Genomic DNA, 17582 nt, shown 5'->3' on the forward strand with positions numbered 1-17582 from the left:
ATGTAATCGATGCAGTTTTTTATTTTATATCAGATTTTATATATAAATTTTTTTATCATAGATCTTTAATTGGTAGTTTAGATCTGATCCAAAGTATATTTAAAAGATTAAAGTATTTAATCTTTTATTTTTTATTGTAAAATTTTAAAAATACATGCTTTAAACTATCCATTTTTTCTTCACCAATCTATTATGATGCACTCCCATTTCTGCTCTGAGCTGAGTAAAGACTATAGTGGTCCTCCTAGTCTTTCATACTCAACTTCTACTAGCTAACATATTAGATACTGTGCAACAAATATGCAATTTCTCTTTTCATATTACTCGATCACTAGAAAATTTCTTTCAAATCCCTGTACATTTTGGTGCTGCAGATTGTATGGTATGTTGGTATTATGAGCCTCTTCTAAGATTTTTCTCTTCTATTCTGAAATATTAGGTACACATAATCTATTTCTAAACTCAAGGTTCTATCCTTATGAACTTGAAACTTTTATTATTTGTTAGAACTTCTTTAATTTTAAAAAATTTGAATCACTATCTTGAGTAGTTTTAATTTTTTTCGATCTGATTAGGCTGCACTCTAAAGTGTGCCAGCTATGCCCCAAGTTCGTGCTTCTATATTTTAATATTAAATTTATTAGATGCATCAAAATGTATTTTTGAGTAGTTATCAATGCTGCTAGATTACTTAAGAATTTTCTAGTAAATTCATTAGCCACTATGCTAGCTTTCCATGGATGCTAATTGACAGATAAGTTATAATGCTTTAGCAATTTTAACCATTTTCTCTATCTCATATTTAATTCTTTCTAAGTAAAAATGTACTTTCTGCTTTTATGATTAGTGAATTTTTTATAATGTTCACTATATAAATAGTATCTCTAGATTTAAGTGCAAATGTGATTGTTGCTAACCCCAAAACATATATAGAGTAGTTTTTGTTCATAAGGTTTCAATTGCCTGGATGCATATAAAACAACATTATCATGCTGCATTAAAGCACATTCTAAACCCTTCTTAGAAGCATCACTATATATTGTAAAGCCTCGATTATGTAGAAGGTATGGTGAGAATCGGAGTTGATATCAATCTTCTTTTCAGTTCTTAAAAACTTCTCTTATATTTCTTAGACCATTCAAATTTAACTCCCTTCTAGGTTAAATGGGTCAAAGTTGTAGTACTCTTAGAGAACCAGTTCACAAACTTTCCATAATATCATTTCATAAACTTTCTATAGCTTTTAGACATATTAGTCAGCCTGTTCCAATTTACTATAGCTTCTATCTTTTTAGGATTTATAGAAATTCCATCTTTAGGTATCACATGCCCAAGAAATACTACTCGATCTCATTAAAACTCACATTTGCTCAACTTAGCAAATTGATTCTCTTTTGTTAAGATTTGAAGGACACATATTAGATACTCTTTATGTTCCCCCTTACTCTTGTAATAGATTAAAATATCATCAATACATACCACTACAAACTAATCCAAAAAAGGCTTCAACATCCTATTCATCAAGTCCATGAATAAGGGTGGGGCATTTCTTAATGCAAATGGTATAACTAGAAATTCACAATAGCCATATCGAGTCCAAAAAGTAGTTTTGGATATATCCTCTATCTTAACTTTTAATTAATGATAACCTGATCTTAGATTGATTTTGAAAAATATTTGGACTCCCTATAACTAATCAAACATCATCAATTATGGGTAATGGATACTTATCTTTGATAGTTACCTTATCCAGATCCCTATAATCAACATAGAGTCATAAGCTCCCATCCTTCTTTACAAATAGGAATGGAGCTCCCCAAAATAATACATTATGTCTAATAAAACCCTTGTCTAGTAATTTGTGGAGCCACTCTTTTAATTCTTTCAACTCTGTAGGAGCCATTTGATACAGAGATTTTAGAGATTGGCTTTGTATCTAGGACCAAGCCAATAGAGAATTCAATCTTCCTATCTGATGGCAATCGTGACTCTAGAAAGACATTAGCGAACTCATGTACTATAGAGATCTCTTCTAGTTTTTGTTCACCCTATTGCATATGCCTTATATTAGCCAAATATTCTTTACAAAACTTCTTTAACATTTGTTTGGCCTGCAAGGTTGATATTACTAGTGAAGAGGTAGTTCCTGAACTTTTCACAAAATTGAACTCCGACTAATTAGGAATATTGAAGTTCACAATCTTCTTGGGGTAATCCATTATGGCATATTGAGCATTTAACCAATCTATTCCCAATACTATCAAATTGGTCACAAGCTCTCTATCTCCTACTCTAACAATACAAGACTTGTTGACATAATGAGTGACTAACACATCTCCAACTGGGGTTTCAATATATATTGTAGTTTCCAAAAGTTCATACAGCATACCATATTTTTCAAATGTAATGGACACAAAAGAATAAGTGACACTAGGATCAGACAAACCATATGCACAAATATTTATTGAAATGTACCTACCATCACTATAGGAATTAATGGATTTAATGACTTTATATTACCGATGCTAGAAAAAACATTGGCACATTTAAATAATAGCTTACATCTGCCGATGCTTTTTATGAGCGTCGGAATCTTATAATGGGGAATTTTTACAATGCATAAAAGCATCGACGAAGACAACTTTGCATTATTAAAATTCACTCTTAGCCCCGACCCTCTATCTCTAAATTAAAACTCTAGCCCTCTTTCTCTCTAGAGCCACTCCGCTTCATCGACCCCCTCTCTAGACTCCTCCCATATACCATCCCTCCATCCCCAATCAGAAACCGATTCTCCATCTCATCACCATCTCAGTCACCTCAGCTTCTCCCGCTCTCGCACCTCCATCTTAAGCCCCGATCGTCGTCTCTCATCATTGCCTCTCATCATTCCACTTCTCCACCGCCATCGACCTTGCCCTCGCTTAAGGTATACCTCCTCGCCCTCGATCTTGTCCTCCTCCTCTGCCCTAACCTCGACCTCGTCCCCACTACCCTACACCTCAAATTGGGGAATGCCCTCTCTAATTGTCCGCCCGAAGCCCAACAATCGCCTCATCCTCATCGATATATAGATTTTCTCTGGATCTAATATAAGATTACTCTCTAGTGCTAGATTTGCCTTTTTTTTCTTTTTTTTCTTCATTTTCTTTTCTTCCAATGGAGGTTTATTTGGGATTTTATCTATAACGTAGAGTTTGATTTCATCTATCCATTCTTGAAAATTCAGCAATAGCATTGCCTTGTTTTATTCTTTTTGACATTAGTGACTATTTTCTTGTAAGATGCCTTGATTCTTTAAGAAATATTTTGATCTTCATGAAAGTGTTTGCTTTTCAAAAAATTGAAGAAGCTGTTGAAGCTGGGAGAGGAAAAGTGATTGTTATCTTTGATTTGTTTGGCCATAAAGTTAGAATTTAATATCCATATTCAGTCAATGTGTTAGGTCCTTGACATGCTTTTGAGTTTGTTGGTCTTCATGCTCATAATACTTAAATGTGACTTATTTTCTTCATTGGTTCTATTTGTCATGATGAATTCCTCGTAATCACTAGGAATATTATGTATGACTTGTTCTTCATTGGATCCATCTTTCACTCTATCAATAAAGAACTACAAAATAAAAAATAGTACAGGAGAGGAAGTTTCTAGATTTTAATAATAATTTGGCAACTTCAATGGCATCAAGAATTATCTATGGCAAATAGAGTTCTTAAAGATTCTCTTTCATATTTCTCGAGATTATGTATGCTTGTGTCTAATGCCAAAAGTTTCAAAAAAAAAAAAAAAAAAAGCAATCACCCAAACCATTTAATCATAGATATTGCATTGCCCTCTCCGTGGTGATGCTCGAATGTTCACCAAGAACATTACACCAGTAATAATGCAATGACCCAATTAATTATAAAGATGATGCATAAAGAGTGTAAATCAATATACATTGTCTAATTGTTGTGCAAAAAAGCTACAATGGAAGTTTTTTAAGAGCTAGATTTCATGAAAATGATTTCAATTCTTGCTATGCACAGAATAAGAGACCAATGTACATTCACTGGTGGGTAAGAACAACAATTTCAGCCACTATACTATATTTGAAGCATTTCTAGTTGACCTTTGGCAAGTTTGAGAAATGATCTTCAAAGCCCTTTTTTCTTTTCTTCCCTAATTCCACAAATGACACAACCAGCTCTTTTTTTGGTCGATTTGAAAGGACTGAAAAAAACCTAAACATATGAAGGAGTTTAGTGTTTAAACTTACCGATGGTGCTGACATAACATACGACGTTTATCAGAGTTGGTTGCTTCTTGACATGTGTATTCATCTTATTGTTCTAAGCATGCTATTACTATAATCTGGATTGGAGTGATATTTTAATGGATAAAATTATTTATTAAGCGTTACGTGCATTGTTATATTGTATTCTGCACAAATTACTTATTTATATTCATATATATCTTATTTAAATTGTGTATTATGATACGATGATGTGTGATTATTTGGTTCTTGTTAGAACAGCTGATTCTTAATTATATAAATTACCTGATGCATAGCCATTCTTATTGCATTATTGATGGTAGTGGGTTCACAGGAGAGGCATGGATGTATGTGGAATGGAGAACAAGGGCTACTGACGAGAGCTAGCATAACCTTGGTAGGCCCAAGATACATTGGAACATGGAATCTGAGCCGGTTTATTCCTGATTGGTCCATGTTTTCCATAGAACATGGTGCGGGTTGTCCATACGATGATATCATATCCTGAACAGTCCATGCTGTGGAACGTGGGATGTGGATTGTTCATGCGATTGAGATTTGTCTTGACTGGTCCATTGTCGTACCAGTCTCTTTGTGTAACTTGTACCATCATAAAGGACCTATGGGGTTCTTGATCTCAATTTCTTTTTCTGTGGGAGGAGATGCTTCTCGAACTTTGGAGAAGCTATGGACAATTTTGAGTATCAAAAACTAGTAATTCAAATTTCTTGAAAATTTACATGCATACAAGTTTGGATGATGACTTGTGCATGTTTATATATGGATCTCTCTTGCCTTTTTGTATGAGTTTGCATGTTATATATTGTTCAAAATAAGCACTAAATGGACTCTCTTTTTCCAATTACTCAAAATAGGGTTGCCGACTACATCACTTGCTAGTTAGATATCACTCCACAGAAATATACCTTCCTTTCCTTGATTCACTAGTGGAATCATTATCTGTCTTTGATGATTTTACGTGGGGAGACATGTATGATTATTAAATCAACATTGTAGTTAGGACGCATATATGTATTTCCCCTATTGGTTTATTTTCTCATAAATGTGTTCTTTTTATTGATTTCCCTACTACATACTTCTTTAGCAATCCTTAACCTGGAACCAAAAATGACAGTGATCATGTAGTTGTTGGTGATACTCTAGATGTTAACAAGATCAATGAAAATATTTTTTGTTTATAATTTTAGTGGATGGGGCGAGCAATCATAAGGTGATGGATCTCACGATCATCAAAGTAGGAGTGACTAATTGGTAGAATGATTCACACTTGTCTTTTTGGATGTTGTGACTCCTAATACAGATGAGTTATTACCTACTTATGACTCTCTTGATGACCGCGGATTAGGATTCTCTGGGATCGGATTAGAATCACTAAAAGAAGGAAGTCTCTTCATTGGCTATTCTTAGAGAGATGACTTCTAGGAAAAAAAATCCATCAAGAAAGAGAAAAGGTCTGGAGAAAAAAAAAATCTAGAGAGAAAAAATAGGGAGAGAAAATAGAACTTCTAAAGAGAATAGTGGAAATTCAAATTGAAGGAGAAGAGAGAAACTCTCTCCTTTTCTTTTTGTTTTTCTTTTCCTTTTTCTTTTTTTTCTCTATTTTTTTGTTTCTGGTAGAACAGAGGACTTGCATCTTCTTTTTCTTCCTTTTTTCTTCCTTCACGAAATAAGGAATCCTTTGATCCCTTTAGTTTATGATGCAAAGAAGGTCCTCCTCCTAGCCGACGGTGCTCGTGGCCAGAGGGGCAGGCCACGATGGTGACAGCCAATATGGTCCGATGACCGATAGAGGCCAACAGTGATGGTAGAAAACCAAAAACAAATGAGAAAAATAGGAAAAATCAATAACTCAATTTTTCTCAAAAATTTTTGATAGAGTTTGGTTAATATTCATGCTGGAGGGTTTACCTGGTCTTCAACAGGGATTAATCTGGTTTCTTGACAGCCAAAGCAAGTGTAAACCATTGGTAAATAGGAAGAAATCAAAGAAAACGGCAGCCAAGCGATGGTGATTTTTGCGAGGAAAAATCTAAAGGGCTTGAGGCCTCTAAATAGACTTCCATGGAAAGAATTAGAGTTCTATTCCAATTTGATTTCCAAGGGATTTTAGGATTTTAATTGGGAAAGAACTTCTTCAGAGTTTTTTTGGCATGTTTTCTTAGCTTGCACGATAATTTCCAACTTCCCAGCATGTTTTCCCGCCTTTCAACCAGTAATTTCCAGCATGTGTTGCACGTGCTGGCTCAATTTTAATTTTTTTTATTATTGCTTTGATAGCTGTGCCATAAAACTGGGTGTTACATTCTCCTTATCTAAAAAAAAATTTCTTTCTCGAAATTTTTTTGCTCAAATCCTCAAAAATTTTAGAGTTACTTTTATGTCAAGTCATAGTCATCTTCTAACTTCAAATTGAATTATCATATCTTTCAAATCAAATTACTGTTTTGATCAGTTTGAAAGTAATTTAAACCACTACGCATTCTGATTCAAATCCATCAATATACTTTATATCAAATCTAAGTTTCTAAGTTATATCATAATTAATATAAGTTATTGTCCCAATGTTCCTAGTATCTAGCCACCTACACTCAAGTCTGATTTTATATCATAATTCTGAAGAAAAAATGGATAGTTCAAAGCATGTATTTTTAAAATTTTACAGTGAAAAACGAAGATTAAACACTTTAATCTTCTAAATATGCCTTGAATCAGATCTAAACTATCAATTAAAGATTTATGACATAAAAAATTTACATATAAATCTGATATAAAACAAAAACTGCATCGATCACATCGATATCTTGAATCTGATCTAACATTTATATCAAATTGGTTGAGTTCAAAACTCATCATCTTTTCATGGATTGATGATTTTCACTATTGATAGATATGGTACGAAGCTCTCACTGATACCGAGCAACCACACAGATCGTCCGACCTCCACAGATCATCCACTCGAAGTCCTGATCGGATCTTCTTTCGTGGAGTGCTAGCTCGCGTCGAAGGCTTTAGATGGCTGATCCAAGCTCCTTTCTTTGGATATCCTAGACTCTTTCGGATCAGAAGATAAAGATTTACAAGAAGGTGGTGGTGTAGAAGATTGAACAAAACAACCTCTTATATTTTTCTTCTCACAAAATCTAGAGTTGAAACCCTAGACGCTGCACCTCACGCCCAAGAGGAAGAACACTTCCTCTGTTTCTCATGAATGAAAGCCCAACCCACTCTCAACTTTTCATGCCCCAACTCTTAGGTTTCTCACACCAAAAATAACTTTTAATCTCACACAAAACTGATTCCTTCTTAAGGATGGCGTCCCATGGAAGATAAGGATAAGGAAAAGGTAGTTTCGATTCAATTTCAAAAGTTGGTTGATCCTTATCACCAATTCAAATCAAATTTGAATTAAATTTTGAATCAAACTTTATCCTCATATTATGAACTCAGAGAGGGGTCGACCAATATCAGAATGGTACAAAAAAATCTCACACAAAAATACTTTATGCATGGAGAAAAGTGATGGCATGAAGAGAAGAATCCAACTCAATTTGGACTCTAGATTTTCATTCAAATTCAAACCCATTTGAACTCAAATTTAAATCAATCAATTTTTAATTCAAAATAAATTAGATGTGGATATAGAAAAGCTTTTAAAAATAAAAAAAAATTATAAAAAAAAATTTTGTGTGAAAAATAAGAGGATGCAGAGAAAGAGGCGCGAGAGATTTGAATTCGAATTATTTTCTCATCCAATTGGATTCTTAACCTAACCAAATTAGGTTAGACCCAATTGGATCACTAAATCTAATCTAATTAGATAGTAAATAGTCTCAATTAAATTTTAATCAAATCAAAAATTAATCAAGCTCAAGTTCTGATCAAATAAGGAATCAAACATGCTTAGCAATTAGATCATCTCATAACCTAATCGGATCAAACCAAATTGAATCCAATTCAATTAGATTAGATCCAAACCTCAATGCTTAATCAAATTGAGCTAATTAACAATCTAATTACTAATCAATCTTTCTATAATTTATCAATAATTAGCAAATTAATTTATTGTAACTTTTGCACATGGTTAATCATCAATCGAATTGATTGTTTTATCCTAAAATGATTCTTAATCGTCAACCAGCCATATGATCAATCAAAAACTTCTTTTGAGTATGACCCCATAGGTTTGAATCTAAGTCAGTAGTATAAAAATAATCTTTCTGTACTAATCAAAGTAATCATCTAGCAATGATACCTGACATCCGGATAGATCGAAAGATTGGAGCATCATTCAAGAATCTATTGGCATATGGTTACCATATAATTCATCCCTTTAACCCAAATGCTTAAGGTGATCTAGAGTTTAACTGTCAACCCTGATATGGTCATCCATATTATATTTTAATTTTTAAAATTCATCACATGGATTACCCTGATCGAGGTTTTACTGAATTGAAACATACTGATGCATTAACTCCTACTTATTCGAAGGGGTCAATTCTATTTTGACTCACAGACTGACTTCTCAAGTACTTGACTGTGCTCAAAAATTTTTCATCACTGAATTAGAAATTCAGATAGTCCAACACTAAAGCATAGTGAGTTGCTTGCAAGTCACCGTGGTGATCTCAGGTCGGAGGAATACTTATATCCATATTTTTTGTGAGCAACTCTTGACAGCAAAATGCTCAGCAGTTGGTTATGTTCAGTGAGATGTAGGATTGGTTACGTTCGGTGAGATGTACTCCTACATCTCACTTGCATGCCATGCCAGTGTCTCTACACTTTTTGGTTAAGAGAACAACCAACGTACATGATACACAACGATCTATACTTGATATAGCTATCATCCCAATAATAGTATATCATTTGGTCGTAAACTTAAGATTTAAGGACTAAACGATGTATCCTCCTATATCGAATCAAATAGTCCTAAGGACTTCATCACATAACAAAAGTTCAAAATAAGATGTGTACAGTGATAAAAAAACTAAATAATATTTATTAATTTAATAATTTATATATAATTATAATAATAAGCTCAATCATCAACAGATTGATGATTGATTTTGAGACATAATTCTCAATAACTCCCATTTGGACTAAAGTCAATCGGTACAGTATCGTATATCTATCTTTGATTTATAGTCTTCGAACTATTTGACACTGAGGGCTTTAGTAAATGAGTCGGTCAGATTCTCTTTTTCATCGATCTTCTGAAGCTCGATGTCACCTCAATCCATGATCTTTCGGACCAGGTGGTAGCGGCGCAGAATGTGCTTGGTCTGTTGATGTGACTTCGATTTCTTTACTTTAGCAATGGCGTCAATGCTGTCGCAGTACAACAAGATAGAGCCATCAAAGAAGGATGCCACTGTGAGCTTGTTGATAAATTTTCATAACCACATAGCTTCCTTTGCAGCATCCGATGCCGCGATATATTTTGCCTCACAAGTAGAGTCGGCCACAGTATGCTGCTTGAAACTCTTCCAGCAGATTGTTCCACTATTTAGGGTATAAATATATCTCGACATGCTTTTGCTGTCGTCATAATCTGACTAAAAATTGGAGTCTGTAAATTCCATAAGTTTTAAGTCAAATTCTCCATAGATAAACCACTGATCCTTAATATTTCTCAAATACTTAAGGATGGTCTTTACGACCTTCCAGTGGTTCTCATTTGGATCAGATTGGTATCTGCTCACTATCCCTAGTGAGTATGCCATGTCCGATCATATATATGTCATAGCATACATAATAGATCACACTGTCAAAATATATAAAATTCTACTCATACGCTCTCTCTCTTGAGGAGTTGTTGGACAATCACTCTTCGAGAGAGAAATTTTTTAGCATATCAGAAGATAGTCTTTCTTGAAATTTTTCATGCTGAACCTTTTCAGCACAGTATCAATGTACGTCGATTGGGATAATCCAAGCAATTTTTTAGATCTATCTCTATAAATCTTCATCCCAAGAATGAAGGATGCTTTTCTCAAGTCTTTCATGGAGAACTGTGATGACAGTCAAATTTTTATTCACTGTAATACAGGAATGTCATTTTTAATTAAGAGAATATCATCCATATACAAAATAAGAAATACTATCACAGAGTTATCCCACTTGTATATGCAAGGTTCCTCTCCATTCTTAATGAAGCCATACGTTCTAATCACTTTATCAAAATGCATGTTCCAACTCTGAGATGCCTGCTTAAGTTTATAAATTGATCTCTAAAATTTGCACACCTTAGACTCATCTGTGGATATGAAATCTTCAGGTTGTATCATATACACTTCTTCTTCCAGCTCCCCATTTAAGAAGACTATTTTCACATCCATTTGCTAGGTTTTATAGTCCAGATATGCTGCTATCACAAGCATGATCTGAATGGACTTGAGCATTGTCATAAAAAAAATATCTCATCATAGTCAATACCATAATGCTGACGATAATTCTTAGCAATCAAACAGGCTTTATAGGTCTCCACCTTTTCGTCTGCATCCCTTTTTCTTTTGAAGATCCACTTACACCCTATGGATTTTATCCCTTCAGGTAGGTCAACTAATATCCATACATTGTTGACCTTCATGGACTTCATTTTGGATTTCATGGCTTCCCGTCACTTATCGGAGTCAGATCTCTGCATTGCATCCATATAGTGATCGGATCCTCATTGTTCTCATTGAGTTCAATCAGATCACCATCTCAGACCAAAAAATTATAGTATCTATCCAGTTGACGTGGTATTCTATCAAATTTTCTTAAAGATATTTCTACAATAGGTTTCAAATTTGATCTAATCAAGTCTAACTCTATGAATTTACTAGATTGTATCGGTTCTTCTATCGATCAAACTTTATCAAGTTCAATCTTTAAGGTATTAATTTCTTTTCTAAGGAACTCCTTTTCTAGAAAGACTGTCCTATTGCTGACGAACACCTTCTATTCATCAGCAAGGTAGAAGTAATATCCCTTGGATTCTTTTGGGTATCCTACAAATAGACACTTGTCAGATCTAGGTTCAAGCTTGTTAGTTTTCAAACGTTTGATATAAGTCAGACATCCCCAAATCTTAAGGTGAGAAAGTGCTAGCTTACGCCCTATCCACATCTCATGTGGTGTTTTACTTATAGACTTACTTAAAATTTTATTTAAAATATAAAGTCGATTCAAATGCATATCTTCAAAAGGAGATCAGCAGACTTGTAAAGCCCTTCATGGATCGAACCATGTCTAATAAGGTTCGATTCCTCCTTTCCATACACCATTATGCTGTGGCGTTTCAGGAGGGATCCATTGTGAGAGAATCTTATTCTCTTCTAAGTATGCCAGAAACTCACTGGAGAGATATTCTCCTCCTCGATCGGACTGAAGGGTTTTAATATTCTTCTCAGTTTATTTTTCTACTTCATTACAGAATCATTTGAATATTTCAAACTATTCTGACTTATGTGTCATTAAGTAGACATGCCCATACCTTGATAGGTCATCTGTAAATGTAATGAAATAATAATATCCACCTCTGACACTGGTGTTCATTGATCCACATATATCAGTATGTATTAGACTTAGAATTTCATTGGCTCGCTCATCTTTTTCAGTAAAAGGTAACTTGATCATTTTTCTAAAAAGATAGGACTCACAGGTTAGAAGTGATTCACAATCACTGACTTTGAGGATTCTCTCTTGTGTCAACCTGTTTATTATATTTTTATTAACATGACCTAACCTACAGTGCCAAAGGTAGATATCAGAGACATCACTAATTCAAGAGCATTTGCTGGATGTATATATTATACTAATAGGTTGTGACAATATGTAAATACTATTGTTTAACTGTCCATTCATCATATTAACACCATTCATAATGATATTAAAATTATTTTTTTTATTAAAATTTCATAATCGTATATGGCCAAGAGGCTTACAGAAATAATGTTCAATACAAAGGAAGAACAAAAGTGACATTCACTAAGAACAATTATATTGGACTTGAATACGGGCTTAATAGTCCTTAATGCTAGAACTAGAACTGATCTTTCATCTCCAACATTAAACAATCTTTCATCTTCTTCAAATCTCCTACTGACCTGCAGACCTTGCAATGAATTGCAAATATTAAAAGAGCTTCCGGTATCTAAAACCCAGGTAGTAGAATCATAAATTGAGAAATTACAAGGTGTTATCATATAATTATCTTGTCTAGCAATAACTTGCTTCTTTCTTGACCTATTTGGATCCAAAGAGGCAATGTACTGAGGATAATTTCTCTTCCAGTGCCTCTGCTTCTTGCAATAGAAGCATTCTGTCTGACTCTAATTGAATTTGGATTTTTTGGTCTGACTGAGCTTGCGTGCCCCAGCACTTTGTACTCTTTTCTTGTTCTTCTTATTGTTCTTCTCTTTCTTAAAGGATCGACGTCCAGAAGAAAACTCTCCCACAACATTCACCGACTCCTTATAGAGCTGGTGATCTTTTTCAAAGTTCTGCAGCAACCCCAGCAAATCGTGGTAGTTGACCGTAGGCTTTGTCATTCGAAAATGAGTAAGAAAAGAGAGGTAGGACTTGGGTAGAGAGTTCAGAATGGCATCTTTCTCCAGTTTCTCATGTAGGAGAAAGTCGAGCTTGCTTAGGTGCTCAATCATCTCGATCATATACAGTACATGATCAGTGACTGACGCTCCTTCCCTCATTCGAGTGTTGAAGATGGTACAATGAGTCTTATGCCTCTCAACGTCATCAGGTGTGCCAAAAGACTCGTTCAATATTTGCAACATGTCCTGTGATTGAGCATTCTCAAAATGATGACTGAACTCATCATTCATTATTGCCAGCATAATACAATGAATCGTAGTTTGATCGTTGAGCTACTTCTGATAAGTATCTCTAATCATACTATGCGTGTTCGGAGCTGGCTCCTTGGGTACCGGATCTGTCAACACATACAAGATCTGTTCGTACTCCAGGACTATTTTGAGCTTTCGATACCAGCTATCAAAATTTAGTCCCATCAATTTATCACTATCTAATAGTGATCGGAGTGACAAGATGGTGGCCATAACTGCAAAAGGCAAACCAAAATCTAATTAGTATATGAATTGATTAAGTCTAAAGACATAAATTTTAGTCTAAAGGTTCTCCTATTATTTTATTCGAATTAGTAGCTTCTACCTTCAATTTGAGAAATTACACTAATTTCTTAGTGGGTACTAGAATCCACATAGGCTGCATACGGGTTCGAGTGTGGCTCGATCAATCTCTGTGCACCTATGGGTAGGTTTTTAATCAATTATTTCATTAAATAATTTCTAGCATTCAATTTTGCCCCAGACACTTCTTCAGTAGGCGTGTGGTGTCTCTATTGAAAATTCTAATTAGATCCAACCATTAACATATCAGAATTTAGTGCATCTAACAAATGAGTGATTAGGCCCGAGTGTGGCTCGGCCAACCTAACCATCATCAGAAAGACACAACTAAATCAACATATTATGAATGATAATTCCAACAGTCAGATAAGCATCAGGTGTGTGTGCCTTCAATGATCATTTAAACTGTTGGACTCATTATCACCCAACTTAATGGGAGACTATGATCTAGTTATCACCATAACTATTTCATTTTTAGGGACTTAACAATTTTAGAAGATTTAATTAGTTGAATTGAGAGATGAGAAAAGACTTGATCAGTTAATCTTAATCTTCTCACTGACTTTACGAAGTCAGATTAAAGAAGATCAAGCATAAGCTAGTCAAGCCAACCAGTCATAAATCCTCCTACTGACTTCATCAAGTTATGAAGAGGACTCAAGATAAGTTGAACTAGGGGCACCTAAATCAGTCATACTGATTTTTTAGTTAGCATGGGTCAACCCCAATCATTAAGTGATCTAATCAAAATATGATTCACCATGTTGGTCAAGTAAGTGAGATCGATGGGAGGGATATGTCATTAACTCGATATAGATTCAATTTATACGAAGAGCTCCCAATTAATGACCATCGATCAAAGTTGCCATACTTACCTTAGACATCAACTGGTTAGTCATTTTCAATTTGATCAACTTATAGACTTGGGTTCGACCATGGAGCTACAATCAAAGTCATATTGATCTAATTAAAGATATGGACTTGATCAACTATAACTATTAAAATTGATCAAGAGAAAAAATTGATCCAATCAGAATTAACTTTTAATTAGATTTGATCAATTACTAACATGGTCTGTTATCAATGATTTCTATCCCTAAGTCTAACTCGATTAAATGGACTTGACTCGAGCTAACCCATTAATTTGTAAATTATGAAATTAATACCTTAGATCTTTGATTTTCAAATCTAGATCGTTTAATTCTCAATTAAGTTTTAGACTGACATGGGTTTGAGTTCAATGTTTGAAAATAATTTTTAATTTTATAAAATATTTTACAATCAATCATCTAATGATCAAAATTTTAATTTCAGATATAATATATATTATTTCAAATCTAAAATAAAATTTTAATTTTTTTTTTTTATTATTCATCATCATAGAAAAGACCGCACAGCACCCTTACACGCCATAGAAGATCCCATCGAATGGATAAATAGGATTGCGAAACCCTGATTTCTCCTATGATCTAATGGCTATAAGGATCTATCCAATCAGATTACTATACTACTTAGATTTTAAATTAATTATTTAAATCTAATCTAAATAATTAAAATCAAATTTTATAAAGATCAGCACAAACTAGGATAACTTTTGCACTGTAAGGGGTAAACCTTACAGCAGGACAATCTTATATCAGTTTGTGCAATCAGATCTATAATTAATTTCAGATATAAATATCATATATCAAATCTAATCTAAATTAAATTATAGATCTAAATACATGTAATATCAGGTTATATGCAAAAAAAATTATGTTATAAGAAACCAGGCTCTAATACCAACTGAAAGAAAAATGGGTAGTTCAAAGCATGTATTTTTAAAATTTTATAATAAAAATAAAAAATTAAATACTTTAATCTTCTAAACATGCCTTAGATCAGATTTAAATTATCAATTAAGGATCTATGATATAAAAAATTTATATATAAAATTTGATATAAAATAAAAAACTGTATCGATCACATCGATGCTCTGAATCTGATCTAACCTTTAGATCACATCGGTTGAGTTCAGAACTCATCACCTTTTCATAGATCAATGATCTTCACTGCTGGTAGATATAGTACAAAACTCTCACTGATATCGAGTAGTCACACAGGTCATACAGCCTCTACAGATCATCCACTCGAAGCCCTGATCAGATCTTCCGTCACATGAGTGCTAGCTCGCACCGAAGGCTCTAGATGGCGATCCAAGCTCCTTTCTTCGGATCTTCTAGACTCTTTTGGATCAGAAGATGAAGCTTTACAAAAAGGTGGTGGTGTGGAAGATTAAACAAGACTCACTCTTGTATTTTTCTTCTTACAAAATGTAGAGTTGAAATCCTAGACCCTACACCTCACGCCCGAGAGGAAGAACACTTCCTTTGTTTCTCACGCATGGAAACCCAACCCACTCTTAACCTTTGATGCCCCAACTCTCAGATTTCTCATGCCAAAAATTACTTCTAATCTTGCACAAAACTGATCTCTTCTTAAGAGTGGCATCCCATGGAAGATAAAGTTAAGGAAAAGGTAGTTTCGGTTCAATTTCTAACATTGGTTGATCTTTATCACCAATTCAAATCAAATTTGAATTAAATTTTGAACCAAACTTTATTCTCAATTTATGAACTCAGAGAGGAGACAACCAACATCAGAATGGTGTAAAAAAATCTCACACAAAAATACTTTATGCATGGAGAAAGGTGATGGCGTGAAGAGAAGAGTCCAACTCAATTTGGACTCTAGATTTTCATTCAAATTCAAATCCATTTGAACTTAAATTTAAACTAATTAATTTTTAATTAAAAAAATCAGATGTGGATATAGAAAAGCTTTTGGGCATGAGAAAAATTTATGAAAAAAAAAATTTCTCATGTGAAGAATAAGAGGGCACAGAGAAAAGAGGCGTAAGGGATTTGAATTTAAATTATTTTCTCATCCAATTAGAATCTTAATCCAACCAAATTAGATTAGACCCAATTAGATCACTAAATCTAGTATAATTAGATAGCAAATAGTCTCAAAAATTAATCGAGCTCAAGTTCTGATCAAATCAGGAATCGAACATCCTTAGCGATTAGTTCATCTTATAACCTAATTGGGTCAAACCAAATTGAATCTAATTTTATTAGATTTGATCCAAACCTCAATGCTCAATCAAATTGAGTTAATTAATAATATAATTACTTATCAATCCTCTTATAATTCAAGAACAATTAGTGAATTGATTCATTACAATTTTTGTACTGGGTTAATCATCAATTGAATTGACTGTTTTATCCTAGAATGATTCTTAATCATCGATTGGCCATATGATCAGTCAGAAATTTTTTTTGAGTGTGATCTCATAGATTTAAATCTAAGCTGGTAGTATAGGAATAATCTTTCTATACCAATCAAAGTGACCATCTAGCAATGATTCCCGACGTCCGGATAGATCGAAAGATTGTGAAGCATCATTCAAGAACCTATTGACATATGGTTACCGTATAATTCATCTCTTTGACCCAAATGCTCAAGGTGATCTAAGGTTTAACTGTCAACCCTGATATGGTCATTCACATTATATTTTAATTTTTAAAATCTATCACATGATTATTCTGATCGAAGTTTCACTGAATTGAAACACCACTGATACATTAACTCCTACTTATTCGAGGGATCAATTCCATCTTGACTCACATACTGACTTCTCAAGTACTTGACTGTGCTCAGAAATCTTTCATCACTAAATTAAAAATTCAGATAGTCTGCACAAAGCATAGTGAGTTGCTTGCAAATCACTACGATCTTAGGTCGGAGGGATACTTATACCCATATCCTTTGTGAGTATCTTGACAGTAAAATTCTCAGCATTGGTTATATTCAGTGAGATACTCCTACATCTCACTTGCATGCCATGCCAGTATCTCCACACTTGATTAAGAGAACAACCAACATACATGTCACAACGACCTATACTTAATATTAGCTATCATCCTAATAATAGTATATCATTTGGTCATGAACTTAAGATTTAAGGACTAAACAATATATCCCTTCCTATATCGAAATCAAATAGTCCTAAGGAGTTCATCATATAATAGGAGTTCAAAATAAGATGTGCACAGTAATGAAAAAACTAAATAATATTTATTAAATTCAATAATTCATATATAATTACAATAATA

The sequence above is a fragment of the Elaeis guineensis genome, chromosome 4, assembly GCF_000442705.2.
Source record: "Elaeis guineensis isolate ETL-2024a chromosome 4, EG11, whole genome shotgun sequence".
In the NCBI taxonomy this organism is placed as follows: Eukaryota; Viridiplantae; Streptophyta; class Magnoliopsida; order Arecales; family Arecaceae; genus Elaeis; species Elaeis guineensis.